The 18,519-nt window shown below is 40.2% G+C and overlaps 1 protein-coding gene across 1 annotated transcript in view; it reads left to right on the plus strand.

Annotated features, from left to right (window-relative positions):
* Positions 1-10,668: 10,668 nt before the first annotated feature.
* Positions 10,669-18,519, plus strand: part of eppk1 (epiplakin 1) — a 46,728-nt gene continuing 38,877 nt past the window's right edge. The window contains 1 exon segment of the mRNA XM_039737571.1: positions 10,669-10,746. The gene's annotated coding sequence lies outside the window, so the exon portion shown is untranslated.

Raw genomic sequence — 18,519 nt, forward strand, 5'->3', positions numbered from 1 at the left:
CGAAGGACCTAAAGCTATTGTATAACAGAAAATTTTACATACACTATACACAAACACATGTAAAAATCAAACATTATTCCATTCGTTCATTTAGTCATTAAAGGGTTTGGGGTGAGCAAGCAGCATCAGATATAAGACAGGAGAGAACCTTGGATGGGATGGAATGGAATGAGATGTTACTCACACCCACTGCTACACTCACTCATGCTGGACGAATGCAAAACTCTCAAGCAATCGAGGGACGCTTGGGTCAAACGTTAAGTAGTAACATTAAATAGTTCTTCAATGTTCAGTTTCTGAATGTATAGCATAAATAAATTCATGGGGTTACATTTGACAGCATTTCAGACAGAGGAGGGTTAGGAATATACAGGGTGGTCCAGATCTAATTATGCAGATCCAGATCGTCTGTATGACTTTGATTTATGCGGGGACGATTCCAGTTCGGCGCAAAGACGATTCTTCATGTTGTCAGTTCGCACACTTCTCAATGGTCCGGGATTTTTCGGGTCACTTTCTATGTAATAAACTTAATAAGTTATAGCGTAATGAAAATTGCATAATTAGATCTTTACCACCCTATAGAATAGAAAGGAAGGAAGAAATCTTAAAAGCAGCTATGTACCATCTTACCTGTCTCACTGTCCTTATTAGAACATTAGAACCATCTGGACAAAAACTGGCCATTCAGACCAACAAAGCTCACCAGTCCTATCCATTTAATCCTTCAGAAATAATATAAAGTCGAGTTCTGAAGGTCCCTAAAGTCCTACTGTCTACCACACTATTTGGTCTCTTATTGCAAGTGTCTATGGTTATTTGTGTAAAGAAAAACTTCTTAATGTTTGTGTGAAATTTACCCTTAACAAGTTTCCATCTGTGTCCCCGTGTTCTTGTTGAACTCATTTTAAAGTTACAGTCTCAATCCAATGCATTAATTCCCTTCATAATTTTAAAAGCTTCAATCATGTCTCCCCTTAATCTCCTTTTGCTTATTATACTCCACATATTCAAGTCTATGGACCTGTAATGGCAGGCCAGTTGCTGACTGGGACTCTTTATTTACACTCCTTTACTTCAACCTAGTTTACTACCAATAGAAGATTACAAAAAGCATCCTCTGTGCCCTTAAGTGACTGTAGCAGAACAAGCAATGATCATGAGTACTCGGCTACACTAGTGATCAATTATCGGAGAGACATTGAGTTTAAGCATTTACTTCAGCATAATAATAAACAGTACCAAATATAAGCAATATGAAGAATTATACAACCTGGGTGGGTTCATGTAGTCTTTATGCAGCTTTATCCAGATGACAATTCCCATATGGTTCAGTTCCTTAGTTATTGATTATATATTCTTAATCAAAAAGTGAAAACTGGGCGGAATGGTGGCGCAGTGGTAGCGCTGCTGCCTCGCAGTTAGAAGACCCGGGTCCTCCCTGTGTGGAGTTTGCATGTTCTCTCCATGTCTACGTGGGTTTCCTCCCACAGTCCAATGACATGCAGGTTAGGTGCATTGTCCTTAGTGTGTGTTTGGGGGTGGGTGTGTGCCCTGCGGTTGGCTGGCACCCTGCCCTAGTTTGTTCTTGCCTTGTGCTCTGTGTTGCCTGGGATTGGCTCCAGCAGACCCCCATGACCCTGTGTTAGGATATAGTGGTTTGGACAATGACTGACTGACTGAAAAAGTGAAAACTAAGATTTCTTGCCAGAAACAAAGCTCCTTGGAAAGTTTCCAGCAGCTAAGCAAATGGTAAGCTAAATTGAAATGCCTGGGACTCAAAGTATCAGAAATGCTGAAAATAAAGGAACCCACTCTTTCAGCAAAACACCAACAGAACTAAACCAAAACTAAAGTGAAAACTGAACTGGAAATGTTTTTGACACTCTCTCTGTCCCCTTCTCACCTAAATTGAGTAGAAATGACAGATCTGTGGTATGATAAAGATCAACATCAAAATTACTCAAAAAACACTAAAAAAAAGCTACATCTATGAATTTTTATTATTTATATTAATCTTCATACAATTTAAAATACAGCCTACAAGGATTTTCAAGAATTTTACTGGCACGTCACAATGGGAGGGTCAACACCACAAAAACCAACCACGCTTACTCCAAAATAGCTGAGGGTATTCTCATGAGATTGTACATGCATATTATAGTTAACTTAACCTAACAAACGGCATTTACGGAGTTTCAAAATTTTCATTTTGAATAAGAGTTCAATAATGGGAACAATGAAGAAAAACGGTAGTCACGGCTGGCTTACAAGGCATATCAATGATTCAATTATTCAACAAGCCATCCAGTTTAGTAAGGTGGGATTTAGCATCTACTAGTGCAGTGTTTCCCAACCTCTGTGGTGTTTCACATGCCAGTGTGTTCACGACCCAATCGGTGGGAGGGGTCCCCATCTGTGGATTTAGCGTGACCCATGAGAGATTGTGCCCCTCCTTTAATTTAGTGTGATTATCTCATCAGGGGTGGTCCTCCTATCTGAATCGAGAGCACAGGTGTAGAGTAAGGTGGGTTCCTACATAATCAACAGAGTGTTAGATAATTCAAGTATGATCATTAATAATTTTCCTCCTTAGTGAATCGGCCATGATCATCCATGCCATGGCCCACAGGTTTGGAAACACTGTTTTAGTAAAATCACAGTAAACCAGAAAATACAAAGAAATACCATTCATGGTTCCAACCCAGCAAGGAGTTACGGCATACATGAAATCCAAACAAATACAAAAAGTACAAATTCCTGAACCATGACAGCAGACAAAGAGATAAAGAGGTGATGTAGGTGACAGATGGGACAGCCAGAAATGGCAAAAGGATCAACATTTAAAAATATACACATTTTCTTTCTTACTTTAAGCCATTATACAAATATACCCAAGCAACACTGATTTTCGATGGTGACCTTATAAAGCTATGCTTTTCTCTAAGTTTACGTGATTTGCTATTGCATATACTGTATATTGTGTGCATGCACCAGGAAGGATTTTTTTTTTCTGCATATACTTCACTTTATAAAATCTTCTGCAGGCTAAACTCCCCTTTTTGTTCATCCTCCATGTCGCTGCAAGCCTGATTTCCTATCACCTCCAAATGCAATTGTAATCAAGTGTTGTGCAATGGAATGTACTTTCTCGTAAGGAGCCTCAGGGTGGGCCAAGTGTTTGTGATGGGGTGTGTCCTGCTCTATTGTACCTTCAACGGTCTGGAAAAGCAAGTTAAAAAAAAACATAATATTACCAAAGAAGGTAAGCAGGATGTGGAATTAGCCAATCCACATCAGAGAAAGAACTCATTTTCCTCCCAGCACCATTGCACATCTCCACAGCAGGCTCTGTTTTTTTCTGTTCTTTATTTTGCATTCATTATAATGCTTTCATTATTAAAGCATTTCATCAGATCACAAATTGCAACTATAGTCAAAGTAGGGCACTGGTCAGTGCTGCTGTCTTACAACTCTAAAACAAGAGCCTTATGTTCCAAGCTGTCCACCCTCTGTTCCCAAGTCCATGTGGATTGTCCTCCTACACCCCAAACATATGTACGGTGCATGTAAGAAGTACTCACCTTTTTGAAGTTTTCACATTTTACAACATTGTATCACAGTGGATTTAATTTGGCTTTTTTTGGCACTCGTCACCAGAAAAAGACTCTTTAATTTCAAAGTGAAAACTCTCTGCAAAGTGTTCAAAATAAATTACAAATATAAAACACAAAATAATTGGGTGCACAAGTATTTAGCCCCTTTAATACAACACCCCTAAATCCTCACTGGTGCAGTCAGTTGGTTTAGAAGTCACAGAATTAGTTCAATTGAGAACACCTATCTGGGATTTCAATTAATTATAATCTAAACGGGGCGGCACGGTGGCGCAGTGGGTAGCACTGCTGCCTTGCAATTAGGAGACCCGGGTTCGCTTCCCAGGTCCTCCCTGCACGGAGTTTGCATGTTCTCCCCGTATCTGTGTGGGTTTCCTCCGGGTACTCCGGTTTCCTCCCACAGTCCAAAGGCTAGGTGGATTGGCGATTCTAAATTGTTTGTGGTGTGTGTGCGTGCCCTGTGGTGGCTGGGATCAGCTCCAGCAGACCCCCGTCACCCTGTAGTTAGGATATAGCAGGTTGGATGATGGATGGCTAGTCTAAATGCATCTGAATGTAGAAGGGTCAACATGTGGAGTGTCAGTATGGTGAACTAACCTACACAATAAACATCAGGAAAAAAAGCACAAGTCAGGGGATAGAGACAAGGAAATATCCAAATCATAGAATATCCAGTTAATTCAGTCATTAAAAGCAGAAAGAGTAATGACACTGCTGTAAATCTGATGCAGCAGACTATCTACAAAAACTGTGTGACTGTGCAAGAAAAAGATTAGTGAGTAAGGCCTCCAAGAGACCACTGAGAATTCTTCAGGAATTACAAGCTACACTGTGCAGATAACAACTATTCACCATAACTTCACCAAGTTATGGGAGTGTGGCAAAGGCCAAGCCACCATTAAAAAAACGCACATGGGAGACTTTGAAGTCAGCTGGAAGAAGGTCCTGTGGTCTGATGAGACCAAAACTGAGCCTTGACCCTCAGACTAAATGCCATGTTACACTGCACATGATCAAAAACACACTAATCCTGTAATGAAACATGGTGGTGGCAGCATCATGCTGTTAGAATGCTTCTCTGTAGCAGGCCCAGGAAGGCTATTGAGGGTAGAGTGAAAATAAATGCAGCAGAATACAAGGAAACACTGGAGGAAAAGCTGATGCAGTCAGCAAGAAACATGCACCTTGGGAGAAGATTTGTTTTCCAGCAAGACAACGACCCCAAGCAAAAACCCAAAGCTACACAATGTTAGAACATGCATGTTATGGAGTGGCCAAGTCAGAGTCCAGATCTCAGTTCAACTGAGAATTTGTGTTTTGACTTGAGAAAGGCAACTCAGTAATGATCACCATGCTACCTGACAGAGTTTCAGCAGTTTTGCTAAAACAAATGGGGTAAAAATATTAATGTCTAGATGTGCAAAGCTGACAGAAAGAGACAGAGAGAGACCTGTACACACAGACTTAAGGTGCATCTTGTAAAATACTGACTTGAATACTTAGGTGATCAATTATTTTGTGATTTATATTTGTCATTAATTTAAATCACTTTCGTTACTTTAACATTAAAGTGTCTTTTTCTGTTGATCGGTGTCAAAAAAGCCAAAGTCAAAATGGAATTGAAGAGTCGCATAGTGTGGAGGAAGAACAATCTCCTCAGTCTGTCAGAGGAGCAGGACGGTGACAGCAGTCTGTCGCTGAAGCTGCTCCTCTGTCTGCAGATGATCCTGTTTAGTGGATGCAGTGGATTCTCCATGATTGACAGGAGCCTGCTCAGCACTCGTCGCTCTGCCATGGATGTCAAACTGTCCAGCTCTGTGCCTACAATAGAGCCTGCCTTCATCACCAATTTGTCCAGGCGTGAGGCATCCCTCTTCTTTATGCTGCCTCCCCAGAACACCACCTCGTAGAAGAGGGCACTCGCCACAACCATCTGATTGAACATCTGCAGCATCTTATTGCAGATGTTGAAGGACGTCAGCCTTCTAAGGAAGTATAGTCGGCTCTGTCCTCTCTTGCACAGAGCATCAGTATTGGCAGTCCAGTCCAATTTATCATCCAGCTGCACTCCCAGATATTTATAGGTCTGCACCCTCTGCACACAGTCACCTCTGATGATCACGGTATCCATGAGGGGCCTAGTCCTCCTAAAATCCACCACCAGCTCCTTGGTTTTGCTGGTGTTCACGTGTAGGGAATCCATTCCTGGGGCCCCGATTACCGGGAGCCCGAGATTCCCAGACATTTTTCATTCCCGGGAATGAAACTGCTGTAATTCCCGGGAAACCAGGAACAGACAAGCTCGCATATATAGCGTGTAAAAGTGTAAAAATCGACCAAGATAGTTAAACATAATTAAGTGGCACGGTTTTTTGGCCCACGGTGAAACAGCGTTGCAATTTCTGATGCGAGTGAATCACCCTCAACATCTTCTCTAAATGGATAGCACTTAAATGTAGCGATTGGCTCAAGTAAAGCTGAGTCTTGAAACTGTCTGTCAAAGTCTGACGGACAATTTTTAATCTGCTCTGTGTAGCATAAGCGCACACACCTTCCATTGCGTCTCCAGCTCTGACGCGAGGTTTTGGATGTTCCCCAAATCAAAGTGCTGAAAAATGACGCTTTTCGGAAGGAAGTCAGTTTCGTAGTTTTTATGAACAGTTCGAAAGTGCCTTTCCACATTTTCCTTCTTTGGAATAGCAATGATAGATTGACAGATCAGACAAACACACTTCGACTGTGACATTGTGAGAAAAAAAATCATCTTCCAATTCCACATCCAGCCCATACCCTCCCCAAACAATTTTTTTTTTAAATCCCTTCTTTAGTCGATATAAATTGGAAGGCTAACTAGATCACAACCAGAGTTTTGCAGTAGCTCGCGTGTTTGATCGTGCTTGCGGGATGACCAGTGCATTAGAAGAAAAGCAATCTCAGACTGGCATTGTATGTCAATCAAGTGGCAAATGCCATAGGGAGGATATATGATAGACTAACGTTTTAAATGCAACGTGATCTACCTGCACTACCTTTGAGATCTACCGGTTGATCGCGATTGACGCATTGGGCACCCCAGAACTAGATACATGTACTTATATGACAGCAGGAACTGCTTGTAGATAAGGTTAGTCATTTATTGGTGTCAACATATTGCAGTAGTTTTATTAAAAATAAGTTCCGGCCGTTCTAAAACCGTTCACATGTGAGATGCCCGTGCACCGGGATTCCCGGGAATGACATGCGGGATTCCCGAATTCCCGGGAATGGATTCCCTGGACATAAGTGGCTTGAGTCGCACCATTTAACAAAGTCCTTGATTAGGTTCCTATACTCCTCCTCCTGCACACTCCTGATGCAGCCTACGATAGCAGTGTCGTCAGCGAACTTTTGCACGTGGCAGGACTCCGAGTTGTATTGGAAGTCTGATGTATGTTGGCTGAACAGGACCGGAGAAAGTACAGTCCCCTGCGACGCTCCTGTGCTGCTGACCACAATGTCAGATGTGCAGTTCCCGAGATGCACATACTGAGATCTGTCTGTAAGAAAGTCCATCATCCATGCCACCAGGAAGGAATCAACTCCCATCTCAGTCAGCTTGTCCCTAAGGAGCAGAGGTTGGATGGTGTTGAAGGCGCTAGAGAAGTCCAGAAACATAATTCTTACAGCACCACTGCCTCTGTCTAAGTGGGAGTGGGATCGGTGTAGCATATAGATGATGGCATCCTCCGCTCCACTTTCTCCTGGTATGCAAACTGCAGAAGGTCGAGGGTGGCCTCAGGTGGTGAAGCAGCAGCCACTCCATGGTCTTCATCACATGTGACATCATAGCGACAAGCCGGAAGTCGTTCAACTCACTAGGACGTGATACCTTTGGGACTGGGGTGATGCAAGATGTTTTCCAAAGCATCAGGACTCGCCCCCTGTTCCAGGCTCAGGTTGAAGATGCGTTGTAGAGGACTCCACAGCTCCAACACACAGGCCTTCAGCAGTCATGGCGATACTCCATCTGGACGCGCTGCTTTGCTGGCACAAAGTCTCCTCAGCTCTCTGCTTACCTGGGCTGCTGTAATTGTGGGTGGGGGGAAACTCTCTCCTATGCTGGTATCAGTAAAAGGATGGGTGGAGGGTGCAGTACTCCGAGGTGAAAAGTGGGTTAGGGTGGTCAAACCTGTTAAAGAAGTTGTTTATCTGGTTATTATACAATGTTACTGTCTGGTATACCTGCATTTTTATCACTCTTTAATTTAATATTGGGGATTAATAAAGTATTTATCTATCTATCTATCTATCTATCTATCTATCTATCTATCTATCTATCTATCTATCTATCTGTTGTATAATATTAAAATGTAAAAACTTCCAAAGGGGTTGAACATTTTTATAGGCACTGTATCTTAAAAAGTAATTCAAAATTAGCCAGTTGCGAGACAGTACCCTAATTTAACTAGAAATCCAGTCAGATTTTGTTCCAGCAGTGTGCTCAATACTGGGAGGAGAGGCTCTGCTTAGCCCAGAATGCCAAAACTGGATTAATAATAATTAGTAATTTGATTTACAAACAAAAAAAAACAACTTATTAGAATATAAGGCAAAATGTGGCAAATCATTTATATACATGAGAAAATACTGGACAATTAACACAGGGTGGAGCTACAACAAGAAAAATGAGAAGTGAAATGAGAAGAGCATGAGGAAAAAAACAGCATTCACTGGAGTCAGCAGATTCATTTTTCCATCCTGCAAATTTAAGAGCGTTTCAATTTTAAGAACTGTACCTTCATTGCCAGTTGGCTCTCTCTGCGCTGCAGGTTTTCAGATCCAAGACTTTAGTACTACTCTTGGAGAGCTTCATGGGGTCAGACTTCAACGACCTTCTTAATCACATGACGATCTCTGCCTTAACGTATTTACTAAAATGAATTAGACGGCTCTTTGCTGTACACACTCACCTTGCATGTTTTATCCTATAGGACAGTCAAGATATTATCAGGGAATTAAAAAAAAATAATCTTTGCTTTATACAGTTAATTTCTCTAAGAGTATTGCATTTACATTTCTATTGGACAACTGTTTGCTTACATATCTATCCATTTTCTTAACCTGCTTTCTCCATTATACAATTGCAGAGTGTATGAGTTTATGTCAGTGCCAGTCCTAAAAGAAAAACAGACCACTGCAGAGCAACATATTTTTATAAGGGGGCACATTAGAATTGCCAATGGAGCTCAAATACACAATTTTCAGATGTAAGAGGAATTTGGGTTACATACGGTGAGCCCTGTAGTGGACTGTGTGACAGTGCCACCAGAGTGGCCCCATATATTTGTAACCTAGCACCGTCAAACCCACACAATCCAATTCAGGGTCACAGCGGGAAAGTCAGCACAGAACAGCATTGGACACAAGGCAGGAAACCAGTCCATTTCAGGCATCACTTGCACATAAAGTCACAGCAGGCAAATTTAGAATTAAACATTAACCTAATAAGCATATACATATAAGAATGAGGTAAAGACCACACAAATACAGGGAGACCATGCAAACTCCATCCAGTCAATAACCACATGCAGAAATTGATCCATGAGACAGCAGTGTTAACCACTGTGCTACCTTAAATAATATTTCAAAAGTGGGCTTTTTTGCATGTATGTTTGGATCAGAAACCCGAGCAGTTAAAATGGTGCATAAAAGGAAACTGGATGCTACAGAAATGAGAATTCTAGTTGGATGTGTAGAATAACAAACCTTGATAAGATCAGGAATGAGAGAATCAGAGGTACATTTAATGTTGGGGAAATCTTTAAAAAATTACAGAAAAGAAGGTTACAGTACTATAGGCATGTCACAAGAAGAGAGGTAAACAATGTAGGAAGAACAACTATAGATATGGAGGTGTCTGGATGGAGGAGAAAGTGGATGGATTGCGTGAAGGGGGGGGGGGTCTAAGGAAGAAAGGAGTATCAGACAAGGAAGTATACAACAGACAAAATTTAGGAAGCTGGTCAACTATAACAACCCCACATGAAAGTGAGGAAAGCTTCAGAAGAAGATTATTTTTTAAAATATGGATTGTAAAATTTTAATAAAATCCTAATGTCATTTAAATACAATGATCATGCAATATGTTAATTTTTCCTGGATTTTTGAGAGGTTGTAGACATTAAATCAGCCATGGCACATTAGATATCCACCTATTACAACTACAAAGCAGCCCTTTGTGGCACAAGTATACCATGTGATAGATGAGTGTTTTTGCACAGTGCAAGATTTGGTCAGAATTGGCATCAGCTGCTTGGAAATGTGTAGTGAAATAAGAAGGTTTAAAAAAATGAATGTATGCAGAGATGGACAGACATGAAAAAGCTGGAATTAATGCCACAAAGATTTTTATTTACAGACAGACACTGGCAACTGATCAAAAGCTGTGCTGGAAAGGGGGTCAGTAGTTTCTCTCTGAAAAGAAAAAAAAGTGAGCTTGTGCATTTCCAGGTTGATTCTGAATTGATTATTTACTGTTAATATGGAACCCGTTAATCAAAGCAAGGATTACAGGACTGAAAGAAGAGCACACAGGATGCCCAGTTTTCATATCCATTTACATGTCTTTGTGGTCATTGCCAGCTCTCTTGCTTTACTGGACTGTTTTTCAAAGTTGAGAGCATTTCAGTCAACAGACCACTAAAGCATTTTAAAATCTCACTGAACTTTGCACTGCTGGAATGTTCAGTCTTCTCTTCACTAGACTAACAGCACAGCCAGAGGGATGGCACTACAGTTGAATTATACTGTAATGCACTTAGAGGTCACATATTTCACTTCCTGACTGCTTGTAAAATAATTTGCCAGCTTTTGTTTAAATTTTCTTTTTTTTTTTTTATTTTGATTGTGACAGCTCAAGACGAGGTGAGGAATTTGGGTGAGGGTGAGTGCCAGAGGGGAGGGTAGAGTAGGGTAGGGTAGGGGAGGGGAGGAGAAGGAAAAAGGCGGAGCCTCCTGGTACTTTAGTGCTGCTTCAGCCGAGTTTCCTACCTTGGAGAAGCCTCTGCTCACAACTCTCCACTCCAATTCACAGCACCGATATCAGAGGAACTGGAGGAGCACCTTTTCTCAGCTACAGGCATCGGAAAAGGTAAACTGTGCTCATTAACTTTGTGCTGGCTGCCACTGTTTACGGAAATCTGTGCACCTGAAAGAGAAAGCAATGTTTTAGAAGTGAAAAAAAAGAGTTCTTGTTTGAATGAAAGAGGCATCAGTGCATTTAGTTTATGTCTTTAAAATATCCGGAGGTAAACTTAGGAATTTCCTTTCATTGTGCTTATCCACGGCAAGCAAAATAAAAAAAACAGAATTGCGAGATAATGGAAAAATCACTGGGCCTGAGATATCCAGGCAACTTAAAGCATGTGCTAGAGCCTATGAACAATTTTTGATTTTATTTCAATATAAATTGTACTTTAAATTAAAATGATAACTGTTTAACAAAATTAAATATGTGCTGAACTGTCTATATGGTTAAGAATAGTGCTTAAGGTTTCTGTCTCACAGTCCTGGGTTAAAATCACGGCTCAGTTACTGTCTGTGTGGAGCATGTATGATCTCTCAGAGTCCAAGATTTTGTTTGAGTACTTTCTCTACTTTGTTAAGTTACTCTGAATATGCCTAATATGAGTGAATGTGGGTGGGTGTTTGGGTGAGTGCGCCCCATGATGACTGTTTTCCCACCCAGCTCTCCAGGCACCAGCTTTCCATGACACTGAAATGTTTGAGTGGCTTAGAAAACTGATGAACTGGTGGATTTTTGTGGAAGCAGCACAGTGGTGCAGTGGTCAGCCCTGCTATTCCTGTTTTTGATTTTCATCTCTATGTAAACTTTACATGTTTTCTTGAAGTTAGAATAAGCTTTCTCTCATCCTCAGCCACATCCCAAAGGTTAATTGGTCAGATGTGATTGTACCCTATAATCAAACCTGGGGATGCCCCCTGCCTAATGGGCCTCCCCACTATTAGGTAAAGAACAAAGAAGTCATTTTGTTTTTTGTGTGTTTGAACAAATTTCTATCTTTATATGCACTAAATCTGTATTTAGGAATTAACATAATCAATACTTGCATTTTACCTGACAATTTGTCACAGCACTTTGTGCCTGCACTCAGTGAAGATGTCCACACAAAAGCAAATTGTATTGTATTGTATTTTAGTATAGAAAATGGATGATTAGAGGTATGTGTGTGCGACACAATGACCACAGTTGAATATTACACATAACATTACATGGTACTAAATAAAATTAAAGATAATGCTAAAATGCTTTTTATTTAAACCATAAGAACTACATGCATTATCTGGAATTTATAGTTATTATATTACATAACACTATCAAATAAGAGAAATGCCTAGCGTCTTAAATTATAATGTATCATTTCTTTAAAATTATTCAAACATTCACCTATCAAACATAAATAGATAATGCTGTTTTTTATTGTTTTTGAAGCTGTCAATAAGCCACTCGGACTTTGTCCCAGATATTGTTTAAGAGGAGTTGTACTATATAACGTCAACATGCTAAACACACTGTAAATTCACCTGGGCACTGGCTGTGGGGAATGTGTATGTTCTCCTCAAGGTAATATAATATCCCAGTTCTCTTTCCTCTCTATCAAAATAGTCCAGTGTTCTAAAAAGTGCGTGTTTAGTGAATTAATGACTTAGGACTGGCTCGGTGTTAATAAATGTAGGTGTGAGTGGGCTCTGTGATGAACTGACATCCAGTTCTTCTTGGGTCCTATTTTGCATGTGTTGCTTTCGGGATATGCTATTACATCCATGGTCCCACAATGGAAAAAGCTGGTCCAGGAGACAGATAGATGTACCTGTCAGGGTGGTTACCATGAAAACAGTTTACTTAAATTTTCTAACTGCATTTTGCATCCTGCATATAATGTATATATAGGCAGACAATGTGGTGTGGTGTAGTGGTTAAGACTTTAAATGCTGAGGTTGTAGGTTAAAGTCCTGCTACTGACTTTATGTGACCATGAGCAAGTCACTTCACCTGCCTGTGCTCCAACTGGAAAAGAAAACAAAAGAATGCAATTAATTGTAACTCTCAACTGTTGTAAGTCATCATGGATAAATACATCAGGCAAATAATAAGTAATAATAAAATATGCAGTACATGTTTGTGTACAATGTATGTTGAGATAGATAATTCTTGCTCTGGGCCACATTAATCAGTTACATTAATTATGTCCTTACAAATACAGCATCCTGGGTTTTAATCCCACACTCAGCTGTTGTCACTGTAGGGGTTGATTTTAGCAGAAACATGTTTTAAGTTAACCTTTCTCAGATTGTGACAATTGCTGCTTGGATAGGCTTCCAGTACATTGCAGGGTGAATACATACATACATTAGTGCCAGTTTAGCATTGCCAGTCCACCTAAACTGCATGTTTTTGGACTATGGGAGGAAACTCACGCAGACCTGGGAATTATATGCAAACTCTACACAGAGAAGACCTTGGACATGAACCCTGGATATCCCTTAGTTGCTTGACAGTAGTTCTGCCACTGCACCACTGTGCTGCTCCATATAATTATAATTATATTATTCTTGCCTTGTGCCCAGGTGAGTGGGTTTAGAAAATATAAACATACATACAGTATATATAACATATATATATATATATATATATATATATATATATATATATATATATATATATATATATACAGCATTTCAACAGCAACAATGTTGCATGTTTGTATTTGTGTGACATGATTTATAAGAAGAGGAGACCCCGGAGTAGACCCAGGACATTCTGGAGGGATAACATCTCTCAGCTGGCTTGTGAACACCTGAGAATTCTCCAGGAAGAGCTGAAAACTGTAGCTGGAAACACACAAATCTGGGTTGACCTTCTTGGTCTGCTGTTACCGCAACCTTCACCAGGAGACGTGGTTAATGAAAATAAGATGAGACTGATATCTCTTATAACGGTGTTCCCCATGTTTTCATGGCTTTTCTTTCCACAATGACTGTGTGTGAGTGTGGGTGTGTTACCTGCATATGGCCTTGTGCCTCCTATTTCTAGGACAGACTCCAGCCCCCTGTGGCCCTGAATTGGATTAAGCTGGTTTGAGAATGACATTATGTACCTTGCAGAAAAAAATAAATGTGCAGCCCAGAAGTTCAACCAGATTTTATTTTGGGACCCGAAGGTCAAGTTGTATGTAGTTCTTCATCCCCAAAACACCTGGTATGGATTTTCACTTAATTCAGGTGACATTTCAATTGTGTCCCATACAAATTAGAGTGTTATGGAAAATCAATGTTTTGCACATTTCTCACAATAGTTTTGTTTTGCTCTCAAAAACCATATGTTACCAAGAAGACAAGAAAAATAAAGAAAATCAGAGGATATATACAGTATGAATTACTGTGATAAACTAAAGAGTGTTCGAACACCTCACTTGTGGAATCTGAATTCTCAGGCCTATGCCATATGTCATACACATGAAATCATTTGTTATCGAGAAATGAAAGTGGCCTGTCTTAGCAACTTAATGAGAAGAGGATAACAGGTTGCTGTGTCAGTCAGCTGTCCTTTTTACTGCTAACAGTGATAAGTCTTAAATTCTCTAGATGCTTCTGTGGGTTCTTTGTCCATAAACTATCATAATCTTCTAGGTTCACTAACACATTTAAATTTACTTTCTTTGTATAAGTATGCCTATAAAAATGTCCCCCTATATAGACTATGATGTGTTGGAAAGGTTCTTAATTTTTGATCAATTATAACACCAATTAACAAAGAATCACCAAGACGAAGCTATGTAATATCACTGTTTATAATATTTATTTATAATATCACTATATTTGGTAATGACTGTGATGCAGTTGTAATTGTGACCACAGCATTTCTGCTTTCATGGTATTATTGCCTTCTTCAAGATAAGTTGTGCTAATAAAGAATTAATTTAAGAATTAATTTGTGCGGCGGCACGGTGGCGCAGTGGTAGCGCTGCTGCCTCGCAGTTAGGAGACCCGGGTTCGCTTCCCGGGTCCTCCCTGCGTGGAGTTTGCATGTTCTCCCGTGTCTGCGTGGGTTTCCTCCGGGCATTCCGGTTTCCTCCCACAGTCCAAAGACATGCAGGCTAGGTGGATTGGTGATTCTAATTTGGCCCTAGTGTGCGCTTGGGGTGTGGGTGTGTTTGTGTGTGTCCTGCGGTGGGTTGGCACCCTGCCCAGGATTGGTTCCTGCCTTGTGCCCTGTGTTGGCTGGGATTGGCTCCAGCAGACCCCCGTGACCCTATTCGGATTCAGCGGGTTAGAAAATGGATGGATGGATTAATTTGTGTTAATAAATTCAGTTTTTACTTTCTGCTACAATGCGAGTCATAAGCATTAGGCAGTGTTGGCTTAGTGAAGTAATTGTTATTAATTCTGCCTCACCACTGCATCAGACTGTATCTGAATTCTGGACACTTGCTGTTTGTCTGGCATTTCCCAGATATCACTATGATTTCTTCCAAAATTCCAAAGATTTTCAGGTTAGGTTTATTAGTGGCTCTATATTGTCATTATACAGGATGGTCCAGATCTAATTATGCAGATCCAGATCGTCTGGATGACTTTGATTTATGCGAGGGCGATTCCAGTTCGGCACGAAGACAATTCTTCATGTCGTCTGTTCGCACACTTTTCAATGGTCCAGGATTTTTCGGGTGATTTTCTATGTAATAAACTTAATAAGTATTAGCGTAATGAAAATTGCATAATTAGATCTGGACCAACCTATATGATTGAATGTGACTGTAAGCATAAGTGAGCCCTGAGTTCAAGGTTGAGAGGTTCTTGCCTTGTATTCAGTGCTTCCAGCTGGGGTTCCAGCTCTCTAAAATTTTATAGTTTGATTCAGTAAATTCTCAATCTCCAGTAAAATTTGGTGTGGTGCACAAAGAATTAAAACTGGCCAAGAGTGTTTAGATTTTTACTTTAAGATCTGCAGAAAGAAAATTTAACTGGCTTTACGTCAAATGCAAATAGCCCTTGCCACTATGCCTGTTTTGGTATGTGTCTGTCAGTTTTTCAAAAAATGTATTACTGCTATTATCACCTTTTCATTTTTTACCTATAAAAGCTCCTGTTGTAATTATTTGATTGCTTGCACTAGATCAAGCAGCCCTGAACCCATCATTTGTCTGGAATTTCTGGTATTTGCCTGAATTGTCACACAGCCAGCCCTGCCCATCCTCAGTGCTTGTATCTTGCTGCACTTTCATTCACTTTTTTCTAAATGTGTTGAATTTCACTGAATTAACACTTGCTCTCTCTATTACACCACAAACTGTTTCCAAATTATGGATAAGTTAGTATAGGGCTCAAAGGTTATGTTATAGACCAATTTAAACTTTTTTTTTTTTTTTTTGGCTAATCTAACATGTTTTTATCACATCTTCATGAGTGACAAGGTTATTATTCTGGGCTGGCCCGTGTTTGTGTGGAGTTTGCTTATTCTCATGCCTTCTGCATGGGTTTGGCTGCTCCAGCTTTCCAGTAAGTTAAATTGTAGAATAGTGACATGCATGACAAATCACAGTGGGATTGTAGGATGAAAATCTGAGAATCTGAGGCACTAAAATTTTAATTATTTAAACAGCAAGAAAAAAACGCAAACATTATTCAAAAATGTTAAGTGCTCTGCCTGCAAGTATAGCTGAGTAATGGGAACCCTGATTTCTTAGGGATTAGTCCACAATGCCTCCAGATAAAAAGTATTCTGCTCTTCCTGAAAGTATTCAAAACAAACCCACCCTCTCCTATTATCAGCCCAGCCAGAAATTTGCAAATTCCCTCAAATAAAATGCCACCCCTATGATTAGCATTTGAATAATGTTTTCAGACGAGTCCTTGGCATTACTTTACGCATTATATAACACCACTTGCATGTAAAGCCATTGTGTAAGATGTCACTAGTCAAGCAACCTTAAAAATGTGGCAAAATGCTGATACCCAGACTGCGCACTGTAATGAAGTCTTTATGCCATACTGTGGTTTCCAGTTTATATAACATAGATAAGACAAAGTCGGCCACAAAAATAATTACATACATGTACCTGTCTCTGAAGTCACTGTTTGCACTGGCTAAGCTTTTCAATTCCATTTTGGACACCTGTGAAGAGTAAAATGACAACTCAGGATACTTTACCATGCCTACTTTTTTCCATCCAACATGAGAACGGAAACGGTTAGAAAATATAACAAAATGCTAACAATGCCCATAAAAGATGAACCTTTTTTTTTCAAAGTGATAAATAGTGTTACTTTTTAAGCATTGCAAAGTTAAGTAACCTGCTTAGGGAGTTTTTATGTAAATACAGTGATTACATCTTGCCTGAAGTAGGGGCCTGAGTTACCCGAGAAAGCTTGCATATTGTAATCTTTTTTAGTTAACCAATAAAAGGTGTCATTTTACTTGACTTGTCAATACAGTAGATTCAGAAAGTATTCAGACCAATTTGGTTTTTTCCACATTTTACTATGCTGCAGCCTTGTGTTAAAATTTGTTTAAATTAATTTCTTCCCACATCAAACAACAATCATTACCTCCATAGTGACAAAGCAAAAATAGGATTTTAAAAATCTTTGCAAATGTAAAAAAAAAACCCCACCAAATATCGCACTGACACAAGTATTCAGACCCTACACTCAGTACTCAGCTGAAGCCCCTTTGGCAGCAATTCTAGTCTGTAGTCTTTTTGGGTCTAATATGACAAGCTTCACACACCTAGGTTTGGGCATTTTCTGCCATTCATCTCTACAAATCCTTGCAAGGTCTGTCAAGTTGGATGGAGAACATCAGTGGGCAGCAATTTCCGAGTCTCTCCAAGGACATTTCCAGCATTGTCCCTAAGCTATTCTTGTGTTGTCTTTGATTTGTGCTGAGGGTCATTGTCCTGTTGGAAGGTGAACCTCTGACCCAGTCTGAGTTCCAGAGCATAATAGAGCAGGTTATCATTAAGGATATCTCTGCCCAGTTTCCCTCAACTGTGTCTAGCATGATGCTGCCACTACTATGCTTCACTGTTGGAATGGTATTGCACAGATGATAATAATAGTAATAATGATAATAATAATAATACATTTTATTTATATAGCACCTTTCCCATGTGAGTGGTGTCTGGTTTCCTCGAGACATGACGCTACCCTTGGCTTCATCAGATATTCTCACAGTCTGTGAGTCCTTTAGGTGCGTTTTTGAAAACTCCAAACAGACTTCCATGTATATCTCAGAGGAGAGGCCTCTGTCTTGCTGCTCTATTGGACACAAGGAAAAAAACAATCACAGGATATGCTCATGGATATACTCAAATTGACTTATACAGGGCCAAATTGGAAATGCCAGGCTAACACGAAATTTTGGATGTGGGAGGAATATTGGAGTACTCAATAGGCATTTATAATACCAAGAGCATAACTTATGGCAGGTTCTTCAGAGTACACCCAGGGCCACACAGGCAAAGACAGGACTCCTCTTTTAGCCAGTATATGAGACTGGAACCATTAAAGGATAGCAGACCCTGATACGTGGGGTGCCCCAGAAGTGAAACCTCCAGGCACAGGCACATCTTAGGAAGACAACCTTTGCATCACGCTAATGACTCTATTATTCCTACATTTTACTCTTTTACAAGAAGGCAATGAGGCCGAGTAACAGCATAGGTTCACTGTTACTTTAAAAAGGATCCACTTCTTACAGCTTACTGTCTATCATTTATGTTGGTGCTGGACTGAGTTATGTTATGCACAGAAGAATACCAATTACTGGGTCTGCGGCAACTGCGGTGGGCTGGCGCCCTGCTTGGGGTTTGTTTCCTGCCTTGCGCCCTGTGTTGGCTGG

Source organism: Polypterus senegalus, chromosome 15, assembly GCF_016835505.1.
Source record: "Polypterus senegalus isolate Bchr_013 chromosome 15, ASM1683550v1, whole genome shotgun sequence".
In the NCBI taxonomy this organism is placed as follows: domain Eukaryota; kingdom Metazoa; phylum Chordata; class Cladistia; order Polypteriformes; family Polypteridae; genus Polypterus; species Polypterus senegalus.